The sequence below is a fragment of the Bos indicus x Bos taurus genome, chromosome 18 (assembly GCF_003369695.1).
Source record: "Bos indicus x Bos taurus breed Angus x Brahman F1 hybrid chromosome 18, Bos_hybrid_MaternalHap_v2.0, whole genome shotgun sequence".
Taxonomy (NCBI): Eukaryota; Metazoa; Chordata; class Mammalia; order Artiodactyla; family Bovidae; genus Bos; species Bos indicus x Bos taurus.
The window spans coordinates 59,185,848-59,203,191 of record NC_040093.1 but is presented as its reverse complement, the minus strand read 5'-3'; the positions used below and the strand labels follow the sequence as shown (position 1 = coordinate 59,203,191).

The 17,344-nt window shown below is 43.3% G+C and overlaps 1 long non-coding RNA gene across 1 annotated transcript in view; it reads right to left on the bottom strand.

Moving 5' to 3' along the window:
• Positions 1-17,344, bottom strand: part of LOC113875516 — a 118,975-nt gene that overhangs the window by 39,824 nt on the left and 61,807 nt on the right. Inside the window, exon 5 of the long non-coding RNA XR_003506265.1 lies at positions 2,145-2,256. This is a non-coding gene — a long non-coding RNA (uncharacterized LOC113875516). The remainder of the gene's footprint in view (positions 1-2,144; positions 2,257-17,344) is intronic.

Below are 17,344 nucleotides of genomic sequence, written 5' to 3'. Positions count from 1 at the left end.
TCTTTATCTTAAAAATATAAAATCAATTCCATTACATTACATCACTGAAGGTAGAATTTCTTTTTAGATGTACCCAGAGATGGTCGTTTGCATCTCTGAAAAGTGAAAAACTATGCTAAAATCACCAAGCCCTGGCATTCTGGAAGATACTGAGCTTTCCAAATACTCCTATTCACAACACATCTTCTACTGGAAACATGAAGGGTCTCCCTTGAATCCTAGAGTTTGCTCTCGCCAAATCTGAGTCCCTCCAACCCAGCAGAGACTGCTCCCAGTCGTATCCTCTTTAGCCAACAAGAATTGCTGAGAGATTTGTTAATTTCCAGAATCTGGAGTAGCTACATATTAATTGCATTTAATTACCCAAGACTAGAGACGATCAAATATCTTGTAGGTACTTTGAGTTACGTTTAAGTACCGATATATAATTTGAAGTCTAAATAATGCAAATTTCCCTTCTGGAAAGCTTAACGAGTCCACGGTCCTATCTAATGGGGGCTATTCCTTTGCTGCTGTGAAAGGAAGTTTTCCTATCGGCACTGGAGTGTCAGGTAACCAAATAATCCTTCTTGCCCCAGCAGACAGCTTTTGGCCCTAAGCAATCTGTGAATAATTAAGCAATGAGTCCAGCTGCAAGTTCTAAAATATTCAACATTTAATACAGGTTAAGTAACATTTCTTCCTCCCATTGGAGAAGGGTGGACCAGACAAACTCATTGTCTAGACCTGGTGCCTCTTTTCTCAAACTCATCTGATGCTTCATATCAATCATATACTGATTACCTTGCTCACATACCAATGCTTAAGAACTGCTCCCCACTCCCAAATGTAAGTTGGTGCAGCCACTATGGAAAACAGTGTGAAGTTTCCTCAGAAAACTAAAAATGTAACGTCATATGAGCCAACAATCCCATTCCTAGGCATATATACCTGGACGAAACTACAATTCAAAAAGACACACGCACCCCAGTGTTCACTGCAGCACTGTTCACAACAGCAAGACGTGGAAGCAACCTGAGTGTCCACTGAGAGAGGAATGGATAAAGAGGATGTGGGACAGACATACGACGGAACACTACTCAGCCATAAAAAGAACAAAATGATGCCATCTGCAGCCACACGGACACAACTAGAGACCATCACTCTAAGTGAAGGAAGTTAGAGAAAGACAAGTCCCATGCGACATCACTTACTTGTGGAATATAAACTGTGGCAGAAATGAACCTGTTTATGAAGCAGACTCACAAACATAGACAACACATGTGTGGTTGCTAAGGGGGAGGCATGGGGGGCGGGGTGGAGTGGGAGTTTGGGGTTAGCAAAAGCAAACTATTATTCGCAGAGTGGATAAACAAGGTCCTACTGTGTAGCACAGGGAACTAGTGTAATATCCTGGGACAAACCATAATGAAAAATATTTAAAAGAATATGTATATGCTTTATAGGTTTGGTTCTTTAAGCAATTATGTATAAGAGATGAGCTCAAAAATACCCTCCTCAAGTAAGAACTGCCTCTCCCTTGACCAACGAAGGCCACAGGCTCAGGAAAACTTTATGATGGCAAAATCCCCCCATCTGCTGAGACAACAGAGGAGCTGAACAAGTTTGGTTAGAGGGTTTGATCCTGGTTTACTGGAAGACTCCAGGTTCTGTCCTCATTTGCCCAGCATTTGCTGGGGGCCTTGGGTGGCTCCTGGCATAGCCCTAAGGCTCATGCAGTTCCCCTGTAACATAAGAGGACTGGGCCATCTGACGTCTAAGACGCTTGCAGACCTCAGGGTCTATGTATTCGCGACAAAGTACAGAAAAACCTGAAACTGTTCTCAATCATAATGGGAACAGAGCAAACGAGAACCAGCACAAGAGATTGAAGAGGTGGTGAAGAGCCAACCCTGGTGGTGAAGAGCCAGAGTTCAAGTTCTGCCTCTACTACTTACAGCTTATATAACCACAAGGTACTCCCCCTCTCTTAACTTCCCGTTCTTTTTTTGTAAAAAAATATTCAGTAATACTCCATGACTTATAGGATGGAGGTCAGCATTAACTCTCATAAATCTGAAGCATTTGGTAGAGTTCTGAGATCATTAGAATGAGCTCTCAATTGCAGACTCCAAATAAAAATGAAAAAAGCATCTGGCACACACCTGTATCTCAGGTGTCTGCTGCCGTGGGCTGTTTTCTTTGGTCTGTCCATCCTCTTCTTGACAGGCTCCTTAACTTTTTCTCCTGTAAGCCTCTCAGATCTCCATCTTCTGTCTGAAAAGCAATGCCAGTATATTTGTTAATTGTTCAAAGTACGGCTATCGAAGATTTTTCTGTAGTCTACAGAACTCAGAGCAGGTCTTTCACTGGACATCAGTGAAGGCATTTGTCTATGCTGTATATGTGCTGACCTCAAACTGGTCTCCCCACAGCTTTTACATATACTCCCCAGGCTATTCTACACACTGTACCCAACTATTGCATCCGTCTAAAGTGCAACTCTCTTTAATAGCTTCCCTGATTTTATTTATTGATAAATCAGAGATTCTTAACACAGTCCTGCTTGTTCCAAACCTTGTCAATTTCACTAGACTCACTCTGTGTCTCTACTTTTCCCAAGGATAAACTTTCTCTTGGAACCTTGAAAACATCATGCTCTTTTGTGTATCAGGACCATTGACACAATACTTCAGTCACCTGAAACTTCAGCTCACTCCATGTAAACTCTTGTACTTCACTGGTAGCCCAGCTCGAAATCTTCTTCCTCCAGGAAGTCCTCCTTATCTTACTTAATTGAAATATAATTGGTTTACAATGTTGTGTTAATTTCAGGTGTACAGCACATTCAGTTATATATATATATGTATATGTGTGTGTTTCTGTGTGTATATATATGAATGTGTGTGTGCTCCATCACTTCAGTCATGTCCTACTCTCTGCGACCCTATGGACTGTAGCCCTTCAGGGTCTTCTGTCCATGGGATTCTCCAGGCAAGAATACTGGAGTGGGTTGCTTCTCGACCCAGGGATTGAATTCATGCCTCCTGTGTCTCCTGCATTGCAATCAGATTCTTTACCACTGAGCCACCAGGAAGCCCTATTAGATATGGATATATACAGATATATAGATAGATAGATAGATAGATATACAGAGGATGAGATGGTTGGATGACATCACCAACTCAATGGACATGAATTTGAGCAAGCTCCGGGAATTGGTGATGGACAGGGAGGCCTGGCGTGCTGCAGTCCACGGGGTCATAAAGAGTCGCACACAACTGAGCAACTGAACTGAACTGATACATACACACACACACACACACACATACACACATTCTTCTTCAGATTATTTTCCCTTATAGCTTATTATAAGATATTGAGTATAGTTCCCTGTGCTATACAATAGGCTCTGTTGGTTATCAACTTCACATATCAGTTCAGTTCAGTTGCTACAAAACAGCGACCATCAGTGATGGTCGAACTACAGGATGGTGCAGTAGAAGGACGTGTGCTCATCTTCTGCGAGAACTCCAAAATTACAACTCTGCTGAACAACCATCAACAAGAGAATGTTAGCTCCCACCAAAAAAAGATACTCCATATCTAAGGGCAAAGGAGAAGCCCCAGCAAGATGGTGGGAGGGGTGAAATCGCGTTTAGAATCACACCCCACACCTGCCAGAGACACTTGTAGGGATCATACAAAACCTTGTGTGTGCCAGGAGACCCTACAGAGACTGAGCCAGACCTGCCTTTGAGTGTTTGAGTGTCTCCTGTGAACATACGGGTCAGCAGTGGCCTGCTGCAGGGACAGGGGTTCTGGGTGCAGCAGACCTGGGTATGGCATAAGCCCTCTTTGAGGAGGTCGTCATTAACCCCACCATAGAGCCTCCAGAACTTCCCCAGGACTGGGAAACAGACTCCTGGAGGACACCAACAAAACCTCGTGCACCAGGACCCGGGAGAAAGGAGCAGTGACCCCACAAGAGACTGTCCCAGACTTGCCGGTGAATGTCCAGGAGTCTCTGGCAGAGGTGGGGGTCAGCGGTGGCCTGCTGCAGGGTCAGGGGCGCTGAGTGCGCAGTGCATCATGGAACCTTCTGAAGGAGGTCGCCATTATCTTCATTACCTCCACCATAGTTTGGTCTCAGGTCAAACAGCAGGGAGGGAACACAGCCCTGCCCATCAACGGAAAATTGGATTAAAGATTTACTGAGCATGGCCCCGCCCATCAGAACAAGACCCAGTTTCCCCCTCAGTCAGTCTCTCCAATCAGGAACTTTACATATAGTTGTGTGTATATGTTAATTCAAACTCCTAATTTATTCTCCATCTATCCAAGACAAGATGAAGACTTTGTAAATGTGCTCATAAGAGGCCTGCACTGTTTAACTCCCTTTTTTAAGAAAGCAGTCATGCACTTCCCCAGCGGTCCAGTGGTAAAGAATCCATCTGTCAGTGCAGGGTACATGGGTTCAATACCTGGTCTGCGAAGATTCCATCTGCCACGAGGCAACTAAGCCCGTGTGTCACAACTACTGAGTCCGTGCTCTCAAACAAGAGAGTCACGGCAATAAGCCCAGCACCACGATGAGACAAAGCCCACATACAGCAGAGAAGCCCTAGTGCAGCCAAAAATAATGTTTTAAAAAAGCAATCATTACAAGTGAAATGTATGGTGCAATCTGTAACCTGATGTCTCTCCTTTCCCCTCCCCATGTAAGTTTCAGGTTCAGACTGGGCATTCCCACAGCTGCATTCACACTGCCCAATCCAGTGCCAGCACACAGTAGGTATTCAGTAATGTTTTGAACAAATGACCAACTATTTGAATGAAGATACACACATACCAAAAGGAGGCCCTGCAGACTGTAGTGCGAGATGCGGAGTTGGCTGCCCATAAATTATTCACAGGGTTAGACATTTGACAGGAACAAAACGATCCTGAGATCCTGAGAGGCTCCAGGATGTACAGTTGTTGAAATGTCACCTTTAAGACGTGGGTATTGATTTACAGTTTGCATTCTTAAGTACAGAGGATTCTGTACAAGCAGGGGGAAAAAAATCCAATTTCTGCATCTCAGTGAAGGAGACGGCTAAGTCACGTTCGGTATCATCTGTCAGAAGGTTGTGGGGTGTGTGTGTGTGTGTGTGCCCATTTAAGAGTTTTACACTGACTGGCTTTCTTGGAGGTAATACGAAAAAAGCTTTAGACGTATTTTTTTTCAGCAGAGATTAGTTTTTCCTGCTTCAATACTTCAACTGAATGGACGCACACAGCAGTGTGCTTGTATTTAGCTTCTTCTGCTCAGCATAATGTTTTGAGAGTTCATCCAGGTTGCAATGTGTTAGTAGTCCTTACCTCTGGAGTATGGCTGTATCACAGTTTATCTGTTTCATGCTGATGAACATCTGGGCTCTCTGCACGGTTATTTACTGATGACGTGTGTGTAAATATTCTCTTGCTGTGTATATATGCTTTCATTTCTTTGGGTTAACATCTAAGAGGGATATTTCTGGGTCGTGGGGTGGGTGTAGGCTTACTTTCATGATATTGCTGGACTGATTTTCAAGGTGATTTGTACCATTTTGCACTCCCACTGGGTCCACATCAACATCTGGCATGGCCAATCTCTTTTATTTTACCATTCTAGTGGGTGTGTAACATTATATCATGGTTTTAATTTGTATTTTCTTGATGACTAATCTTGAACATTTCTTCATGTGCTTCATTTGATATTTTTCTTTGTTACATTCTTATTAGAGTTTTAGATTTTAAATGGTGTCATTTATCTTTTAAATACTGAGTTTCAGCAGTTGTATATATGTGTATATAACTTGAATATGAATCCTAAGGCAGGTGTATGTATTAAAACTATTTTCTCCAAGTCTGAGTCTTGCTTATTTACTTTTTAAAGGAAGTTATCTTTTGAAGCTAATTGCTTAATTAAGTTGAAGTCCATTTTTACCATTGCTTCTCTTATGATTAGTACTTCCTGTGTTCTACGAAACCTTTGCTCACTTAAATGTTGTGAAGATATTCTCCTAGTTTCTTTACAGAAACTTTATAGTTTTAGCTTTTATGTTTAGGCCAGTGAAGCTTTCGCCAATTGATTTTTGTCTATGGTGTAAGATATGAGTCAGAGTTCTTTTTTCTTTTTTTTTTTCTTCATCAGATCAGATCAGATCAGTCACTCAGTCGTGTCCGACTCTTTGTGACCCCATGAATTGCAGCACGCCAGGCCTCCCTGTCCATGACCAACTCCTGGAGTTCACTCAGACTCATGTCCATCGAGTCAGTGACGCCATCCAGCCATCTCATCCTCTGTCGTCCCCTTCTCCTCTTGCCCCCAATCCCTCCCAGCATCAGAGTCTTTTCCAATGAGTCAACTCTTCGCATGAGGTGGCCAAAGTACTGGAGTTTCAGCTTTAGCATCATTCCTTTCAAAGAAATCCCAGGGCTGATCTCCTTCAGAATGGACTGGTTGGATCTCCTTGCAGTCCAAGGCACTCTCAAGAGTCTTCTCCAACACCACAGTTCAAAAGCATCAATTCTTTGGTGCTTAGCTTTCTTTATGGTCCAACTCTCACATCCATACATAGCCACAGGAAAAACCACAGCCTTGACTAGACGAACCTTTGTTGGCAAAGTAATGTCTCTGCTTTTCAATATGCTATCTAGGTTGGTCATAACTTTCCTTCGAAGGAGTAAGTGTCTTTTATTTTCATGGCTGCAGTCACCATCTGCAGTGATTTTGGAGCCCAGAAAAATAAAGTCTGACACTATTTCCACTGTTTTCCCATCTATTTCCCATGAAGTGGTGGGACCGGATGCCATGATCTTCGTTTTCTGAATGTTGAGCTTTAAGCCCACTTTTTCACTCTCCACTTTCACTTTCATCAAGAGGCTTTTGAGTTCCTCTTCACTTTCTGCCATAAGGGTGGTGTCATCTGCATATTGAGGTTATTGATATTTCTCCCGGCAATCTTGATTCCAGCTTGTGTTTCTTCCAGTCCAGCGTTTCTCATGATGTACTCTGCATATAAGTTAAATAAACAGGGTGACAATATACAGCCTTGACGAACTCCTTTTCCTATTTGGAAGCAGTCTGTTGTTCCATGTCCAGTTCTAACTGTTGCTTCCTGACCTGCATACAAATTTCTCAAGAGGCAGGTCAGGTTTTCTGGTATTCCCATCTCTTTCAGAATTTTCCACAGTTTATTGTGATCCACACAGTCAAAGACTTTGGCATAGTCAATAAAGCAGAAATAGATGTTTTTCTGGAACTCTCTTGCTTTTTCCATGATCCAGCAATTCCATGTTGGCAATTTGATCTCTGGTTCCTCTGCCTTTTCTAAAACCAGCTTGAACATTAGGAAGTTCACGGTTCACATATTGCTGAAGCCTGACTTGGAGAATTTTGAGCATTACTTTACTAGCGTGTGAGATGAGTGCAACTGTGTGGTAGTTTGAGCACTCTTTGGCATTGCCTTTCTTTCTTTCTTTTTTTTTTTCTTCATACAGACAAACTTTTTCACCACTGAAATGCATTGCTGAAAACTTGTTGAAAATTGACCATTCCTAATTATTTTACATTTGACTATTTTGTTTAGATTATTTACACCCATTGTATGTGTATGGTAAAAATATCACATAATGATGTGCTACTGTATATCTCTTCTCAACTTTGTGTTCACTGATGTCAAACCGGTAGCTTGAAATCAGCCACGTTGGGAGTATTTCCACCATGAAAAGAGGCAAACACTACTAATCATGGCTCAATTTACTGTGATTTTGTTTCTCCAGACATATGAAAATGCTGGAAACAATGTTAATAATACAGATTAACCTTCGAATCATGTCTCAAACTGTGACTGTGAATGGTACAAAAATTTGACTGACATTCTTCCCATATTCGAAAGCTACTATTTGAGTCAGCAAGATAGTCACACGTATCATTAAAGAATCAGTAAACTTCTAGCAAACATCCTTCACCTTCATCTTTTCATTAACATACATGAAAATACCAAGCCACATTCTCACCGTGGGAACTCCCCTCACTTTCTTGTTTCAGCAGGAGGTACGCCACGGATAGCCGGGCAAGAATACCAAGAGAAAGGTTTATACACTGCGGGCTGCTGTGTGGACTTGATTATCAAGATGATGTTCAAGGCGCTGGTCAGTTTGGAGAAATATGAGGAAAAAAAAAACTTCCTGGGGGAGGGGGGCCTCTGCTGGCTTTGAAGGAGGAGGCCAGCGGCCAGTGTCCCAGGAGCACAGCCCGCTGAAGGCCCCTCGAGAAGAAGCACACAGCTGCGGAGGCGGTCCTGGAAAGGTCCTCCCTCCAGAGGGAACAGGGCTTGGCAGGGCAAGGCTAACGGCAGGGAGCGAAGCAGAGAGAGCTGGACTGAAGTAATTCTGCGAATTCCAAACTGTGGAGTTTGTACCTGTATCAGAAGGCTGCAGGGAGCCCGCGAAGAGCAAGGGACTCACATGGCTAGAGCTGCATTTTCTGGCAGTCAACCTGGTGGTGTGGGTACAACTGACTGGAGAAGAAAGACTCGAGTTAGGAGAAGCCAGAAGATAATTAGGGTACGGGCAGAAACAGGTGACAGAGGCCCAGACTGAGCCAGCGGCCATCAGAACAGAAAGGAGATGAGTAACGGAAGAAATATCTCCTGGGTAGAAGGAACCGCACTTGGAAGAATAATTCTACTTTAAATGTTTTTATTTTTTAAATTTTATTTAATCAATAATTTTTATTTTTTGTGGCACTTTGAGGGACTTGGGAGGTGTCAGTGAATCGGAAACGTGTAAAATAAGGAGACTGAGGGATAGTGCTATGGAATCTATACATAAATCCTAATTTTTCTTCATCTGCAGGATTTGGGGTGATTGAGAGTGTTTTTCACTCCAGTGATTACTTATATATTTTAGTTAATATATATCTTAACACTTATTTACCACTTCCTTTCTAGGGCGTTGCTATTTAATAAAAGGAATAATATAAAGGCTGTTTTTTTTTTTTTTTTTAAGGCAGAAATATTCAAAGAAGGCTCTCTGTTTGCCTTTGAGTACATCTGGCGAGGTGGCTCTAGGCCATGAAGACTTGAGCAAGCCTGGGGTCCTGTCCTGTCACTGAGCTTTCAGGTTTTGTCTTGTTTACTTGGAATACAGGGCAAGTATTATAGAGACCACTTCATCCTCAGGAGCCGTTGGAAACCAGGCAAGCACAGTTCTCAAAAACAGAGGAGATTATTTTAAACATGATCTCTTTTTAGAAAGTATGTATATTAGGATACTCTAGAAGTCTTAGAAGTTTGCTTAGGGGAAAAACCCTAGGGCTCCCCTGATGGCTCAGTGGGTAAAGAATCTGCCTGCAATGCAGGGAGACACAGGAGAAGTGGGTTCGATTCCTGGGTCAGAAGATCTGCTGGAGGAGGGCATGGCAACCTACTCCAATATTCTTGCCTGGAGAATCTCATGGACAAAGGAGCCTGGCGGGCTACAGTCCAAAGGGTTGCAAAGAGTTGGACATGACTGAAAGACTATACATGTTCACAGGCAATAGAAATTACCCCCTGGGGTTGGTGTGATAGTCAAGTGAGAGGACAGGGGTAAAGCATTTAAGAACAGTATCTGCTCTATGAGAGTGAGTAGTAGCTCAGTGATGATGATCATGATGATTCCTGTTTATAATAGCCCCTTAATGCATGATAAAATTTTAATTAGCACCAGTCATACAATAAATGCTCAATAAATTATAACCTTTCTAAGTACATAAGGTGAAAATCTTTCTGCTTCAGCCTTCAGAGATAATCATAATAAACATCACAGTCAATATGTATACATGTATATGTGGATATATAAGCTTATGCTAACAAAGAGGAATGAGACCACACTACACATATTGTTCTGTGACTTCGCTGCTTCACTTAAATTTTAAAAACTGTTTACCATACAAATATGCCCGACTGATTTCTGACAAAGTTGCAGAAGCAGTTCAATGGATGTAAAGACAAGTGGGGGCGGAGCTTTTGTTGAAAAGATAAAAGCCTTTCAACAAACGGGGCTGGAGCCACGGCACATCCAGGGGCAAAGAAAAGAATTCTGACCTCAACTTCAGAACTTATACAAAAATTAACTTCCAGTGGATCAGGGTTGCAGGTGGAAAACTTATAAGTGTAGAACTTTAAAGAAAATAATATGAGAAAATTAGGGTCTAGGTGCATCAAGGAGAGCCAAAGAGATTTGATACCAAAAGTTTGGTCCACAAAACGAACAACTGATACATTGGATCCCAGCAAAATTAAGACCTTTTTGTTTGTGAGAGATCCCACTTAACGGATTAAAAGGAAAGCTATGGCTTGAGAGAAGAGAGTCTGTCACATATCCAACAGAAGATTAGTTTCTAGAATATATAGAACCTTCAAAACTCAATAGTAAAAAAAAAGCATTCAAATTTTAAAAAATAGATGGAAGTCATGAATACTGATTTTTCCAGTAGTCATATAAAGAGAGATGTGAGAGTTGGACCATAAGGAAGGCTGAGCACTGAAGAATTGGTGCTTTCAAATGGTGATGCTGGAGAAAACCCTTAAGAGTCCCTTCGACATCAAGGAGATCAAACCAGTCAATTCTAGAGGAAATCAACCCTGAGTATTCAATGGAAGGACTGATGCTAAAGCTGAAGCTCGAATACTTTGGTCACCTGATGCTAAGAGCCAACTCACTGGAGACCCTGATGCTGGGAAAGATTGAGGGCAAGAGGAGAAGGGGACGACAGAGGATGAGATGACACCACTGAATCAATGGACATGAGTTTGAGCAAACTCCAGGAGATGGTGAAAGACAGGGAAACCTGGTATGCTGCAGTCCATGGGGTCACAGAGAGTCAGACACGACTGAACAACAGCGACATGCTGGACATGCCACTGAGGAGGAGATACAGACGGCAGATAAACACGTGAAAAGACGTGCAGCTTTACTAGTCATTGAGTATGCTGAGTCAGTGCAATTTAAAACCACAATGCGATATTGCCACACACCTACCAGAATGGCCAAAGTAACAAATAGTAACACCACCAAATGCTAGTGAGGGTGGAGAGAAATGGAACGCTCAGACACCATCAGCAGGGATGGGAAATGATATAACCACTCAAGATTGGTTTGCCCCCTTCTACACAACTAAATATGCAATTGTCATATGACCCAGTCATTACATTCCTGGATATTTATCCAGAAAAATGAAAATGGATGTTCACACGAAAACCCGCACATGAATATTCAGAGCAACTTTATTCATCATAGCTCCAACCTGGAAGCAACCTAATTCACCTTCAGGAGGTGGTTAGACAAACCAGATCATCCACACCATGGAATGTTACTCAGCGGTAAAGAATGAAGAATTGATTCATCCACCAGCCTGGATGAATCCAGGTAATTACGCTGAGTGAAAGCTAAGTGAACAAAGCCAGCGCCAAGAGGTCATATACTGTATGATTCCATTTGTACAGCATTCTTTTTCTCTCTCTTTATAAAATTTATTTTTAATTGATAGACAATTGATTTACAATATTGGTTTGATTTCTGCCATACATCAACATGAATTAGGTATACATATGCCCCCTCTCCAGAGCCTCCCTCCCATCTCCCACCCCTTCCCACCCCTCTAGGTTGTCACAGAGCCCCGGGTTGAGTTTCCTGAGTCATACAGCAAATTTCCATTGGCTATCTATTTTACATATGGTGGTATGCATGTTATTCTCTCTATTTGTCTCGCCCTCTCCATCCTCCCCATCTCCTTTGTCCATTAGTCTTATACAGCATTCTTGAAGAGAGGAACATACAGAATCAGAGGGTGGGTGAGTTGCTGCCAAGGGCCAGGCATGAGACAGAGAGGGGAGATTGTGAAAGGGCAGGTCAGGGGGACCTTGTGGTCGTGGCGTTGTTCTGAATCTTGACTGTGGTGTTGGATACAGGACTCCCCTCATGCAACAGGACTGCATAGAACCCATGAGTAAAACTGGGGATGTTTGAGAATCAGCGGACTATAGCAACATCAGTATCCTGGTTGTGAGATTACACTGTAATTTTGCAAGGTGCTATCAATGAGGGAAACAGGGTAACATCTAATGGGCTCTCACTGCATTCCTTCCTGCAACTACCTGATAAGTTACAGTTTTCTCAAAATAAAATGTTTAATTGGGAAAAAAGGGAATATCATAAGCAGTTAGCCAAACAAAACAAAAACGAATGGTTTCGCTAAGGGTCTGACCATTTTGACTGTGTGCCCTTTCTTTTTCTTTTAGGCACTCATTAGTCAATCATGGGAGAAGGCAATGGCACCCCACTCCAGTACTCTTGCCTGGAAAATCCCACGGACAGAGGAGCCTGGTGGGCTGCAGTCTATGGGGTCACTAGGAGTCGGAGACGACTGAGTGACTTCACTTTCACTTTTCACTTTCACGCATTGGAGAAGGAAATGGCAACCCACTCCAGTGTTCTTGCCTGGAGAATCCCAGGGACAGGAGCCTGGTGGGCTGCCATCTCTGGGGTCGCACAGAGTTGGACACGACTGAAGTGACTTAGCAGCAGCAGCAGTCAATCATGAATTGGCCAGACTCTACCTATTATTATAAATGATTCCAACAAGTCCTGTGGGGACATTGCAGCCTGAACGCTGTGGATGGGAATGGTCTTTGAAGAAACTGGGTTAAAGATCTGGAACCAGAGTTGTGCTCTTAACAAGTCCATTGAGTGGGGACCTCATTGCACGTCCCCTGGGAAGGGTAATGAAACATGAAGATGAAGGTGACCAGTACCTTCCTCAGGAAGGCCCCTCTGGGTCATGGACGTCCTTCACCAGGAGAGTCAAGACTGGAGCAGCCCCCCTCTCATTGGGAAATTCAAGCCCATTATCTCTTACTGGGGAGGCAGTAATGACCGTCACGGAAGGAGACCTCAATTTAAGCAAACAGCTGTTTTTCCTTGACAACAGAAGGGTAAACAGGGCTCAAGTTGGTTCTTAGCGAAGTGATCCATGGAAAGATCATTTAAACAGAGTCTCTCATTGAGCACAGCGAGGAAATCATGCAACCTCCCTCCCTAGCCCTGCCCCGGTGATGCCCTGTCAAAGAAACCTGCCTCTCTGGGGGCCTCGCAAAGTCACGGGACTCCATCCTTGGCCGCCCTGGTTTCCAGGCCTGTGGACCAGCCGCCGATCCTGGACCTGGGCTCTCCCTTAGGAGAGCGATTTGGAGCCCCAGAGCCTGTGTGGTTTGTCTGGAGGGAGTCTCTTCGTCCTACCCTTCCCCGATTATCTAGCACTTAACAGGTGACCCTGCAGTCAATGGCACCGTGAAGGGTCTAAGTATTAACATTCTTCAATGTGCTCCTGGCCCTTGCAGGGGAGAGGACTTGTCTACAGCACTGGAGGGCTGTGCAAAGCCTCAGCGCTGTTGACAGTCAGCTGTGATTTTCCATCAGCTGCATCTCATTATCCCTTCAGGGCTCCCTCTGCCTATCCACGGGAAACAATGTGTAATCACTTGCAACTGATTGCAAATCACTCTGCCCGGCTTGTGTGAGCAAGCCTCGGCCCCGCCACGTGGTCCAGACTGCCACGCGGGTCCCTGCACCCTGGGGCCCCTCACTGCCCCCAGAGTGGGGCTCCGGGGCACCTGGAGCACAATGGCCCCTCTTTCTCCCCGGGATGGAGGTGGGGAGGAAGGGGGCTGGATAGATCAGGACACTGGCTAATCACGAACCCCAAGAAATGACAGACTCAGGTTCAGAATGGTTATTTTGTGGATCAGTTTTCAGAGATAGAAAGGCAGCCATGCCTGTTCCCTTCATGGAGAATTAGACAGATTTGAGGATTCTAGAATGAATAACTGGGTGGAAGTATGGGCCACAGTTTCAAAATAGAGGCAGTAGATCATATTTACCATAGAACTCAGACATCTAAGGTGCTCAGATCCAATTCAAGTCCTGATTCTGACAGTTACTACCTGTGTGACATTGGACAAGTCACCTAATCCCTTTCAGTCTCAGTTTCTCATCTGTAAAATGGGAATAATAGCAATACCAAGCTCAGGGTATATACAGGGAAGGTACACAGGGAAGAAGTGTCTGCTTGTAATCTGTTCACCGTGACCATGATCTATATCTTTGCATATTGAGATTTTCTTCTATGATTTAAGATGACATTTTCTATTTTTTATCATAGAATTATGTATACTTTTGTTAGATTTTTCCCCGAAGTATTTATTATTTAGTTGCCATTGTAAATCATACCAATTTAATAATGCATTTGGTAATTATGTTCAATAAGAATTGTACAATTGATTTGTGTGTACTGGACTTGAGTCTAGCAACTTTGGTGAACTCTCTTATTAGTTTCCATACTTTATGTCTGAAATGCTTTTAAACATGAGTGAGTTGAGGGGTGAGGGAGGGAAGGATTGGGAGTTTGGGTTTAGCGGATGCTAACTATTATATTTATATATAGGATGGATAAACGGAAAGGTCCTACTGTGTAGCATAGGGAGCTATTGATATATTCAATATCCTGTGATAAACCATAATGGAAAATAATAATATGAAAAAGTATAACCGAATCACTTTACTGTACAGCAGAAATCAACATTGTAAACCAACTATATTTTAGTAAAACTTATATATATATATTATGAAAGTGGGGTTGGGGAAAGCCAAAATGTCAAACTACTTACATCTAGATGGAAGGACTACCGGTGAGCTCTTTTCTACTTTTCTACTTCTGTATACCCTTCAATACTTAAAATTTTTGTACAATAGGTATCTCCTCCTTAACAACTGAAAATTATTAAATTACAGCAGTACTGATAACAGTCCCCTTTTGACGAACACCTATACTCAGCAACCATATGCTAAGTGCTTCATATACATAAGTTAATTTCATCTTGACAACAACCTAGCATAGAAGGAATTTCTTGTCACATTCCAAACAAGAAAACTGAGGCATAGATCACCCTGTGGAAATCATTACGTACCTACTAAATACTTGAGCTGGGTTTTATGGGACTCTTATTTTCCTAGACGAACTCAGAAGGACATTTTCTTGTGGAAGATTTCGCTTCACTGATCTCAAGCTACAGAGGGTTACATGGGTTAGTTTGTCATTGACATGGCTGTTTGCCCTTCTTGCTAGGCAGAGCCTCAAGGAATTGAGAGAAACAAGCTTTAGAAAGACCCCTGGGGGGATGGGCTCCAGCTCTGGGTGGGGGATGGGGTCTGCAGAGGATGAAGCCAGGCCTGGAAGCCAGCTACCTGGATTCTGATCTTAAAAATGAAAAGCTGTGTAGGCTGAGTGACGCCTTGGGAAGGTCAGACTGCTCTAATTTCCTCAAGGAGCGATGGCTCCTTATTCAGGAGACCAAGAGCCAGGCCCAACGATTTCAATATGAGAAGAAGGAAGCTTATTCCTTGAGGGTGAAGATTTGACCTTTGTCTTTGGTCTTCCCTAAAGGTCAATAATCACAAAGACGACTCGAAAGGTTTAAAGTGATCTAAACCCACCAGTGTGTTACAGAACAGGGGATGGAGACATGGGGTGATTGGAAGTCATTTATGGCCTTTGTAAATCTTTTTCTAGTGGATTAATGATCACTGGAATGTTAAAATACAACTTTTGGTAATTGCATCCAAGTCACGAGCAAGGCCCTCTAACTAGATAAAGCCCTAAGAGTCACCTCTTGAAGAACCTTTTACAACTGCCACCACCACGCTCAAGACCCCACAGTTGCAGCATATGCACCTCTGTCTCTCTCTGCCGGCTTTGTCCTCACCCAGCCCTCTCTGCCCCCCAGCACCCTTCTCTCCTTCCTGCGACTGTGTTATGATTTTGCAGCGAGGACCTCAGCACTTGTGCTTCGATTACAAAAAAAATTATATAACTGTATTGGAGTAAAGATGAATATAATCCTGACAGGATCCAGTATTATATATTTGTATTTATTTTTTTCTTCGATTTTAAAAGAAAGTATAATTAAAATTAATTAAAGGAAATTAAAATTAATTTAATAAAAATTAATGTTTAGAAATATTAAGTGAATGGACTGTGAGTCCTGACATAAGCTGTCCTGGGCCTGATGGCAAAGTCCGCCTTGCTCTTCCCTCCCTCTCTCCATCCATCCTTCGTCCCTTTCTCACTTCCTCCCTTTCTTCCTTATTTCTCTGTCTCTCTCTTTCTATTTTCTCTCCTTTCCTGCCTAGCCTTGGCATACTAAGGAAAATAAGTTTTCAGCTTCTCCTGTATCTTGCTTGCAATCATTTCTGTTTTATGAGGAAACAAAACGTTTCCTTCATTTTCCCTTAAAAAAAAAAACAAAACTGAAATCTAACTGTGAATCTAAATTTTTCCTGGAATCAGACAGGCTCTCCCACCCTTTCATAAGCATTTTACATTGTTGAGGTTTTTCTTCTTTGCAGCTCTACCGAGACACTACAAAAATTTATGATGAGCCTGGAAACATCCTTGAGCAATTATTCCTAACACCGGGTGCATCCAGCTTTCTTTGAGTTGAGGTATTCAGAGCCTCTGCTGGCAGCGTGGATGACATGGGGATACGAGAAATGAGGGCTGCGTGCCCTGTCTTGTCAGGAACACAAGGAACCCTGAGACGCCAGCTACTTCAGGGAGCCCATGAAGGCACCACGGTCTCCCTCTTGCTTCTCCGAGAAGCAGCTAGAATTTTGCAGCTGTTTTCCATTGCTCTTCGAAGAGCGTACATGCGTTCAGAAACAGCCCTTAGGAGTCAAGGGGGGTTCTTCTTCTTTGCTTTTCTTAAACATAACTTTCCCAGTATAGCACTGGACTCAACAGGAGGAAGTCAAAGTTACAAACTCGGCCCAAGGAATGGGGGGAGGCCTGGGGTCTGCTGAATTGCAGGACTGGATCTTTTGAGACTGGTGGGGCGCAGGGGTGGGGCGAGGAGGGTCACAGCTTGGCTGTTCTTGGCCTGGGGTTGGTGATTTATAATCTCAGAAAGTGCTCCAGGTTGGATGGAACAGACCATTTAATACTGTGTCTACACGAGGCCTGCCCCCAGGATGCCTCCTTCCACCGTCACGACGTAGGGACGATGGGCTCCCCGTGGTGGGGCTGCTTCTGAAGCGTGTACAGCCCACATGACCATGGACACAGGTTCCTACAGAACAGGAGCTAGAAATGAACCATGGTCAGAGATGTAAGAGCTTCCGTTATTCACATAACCCAGTGTCACCCTCCATTTCATACAGTTTCACCTCACGAGGGGGACTACGGAAGGAAATCCACACAGTCGTTGGTATAAGTTCCAGTGGATGTGGCCATTGAGTG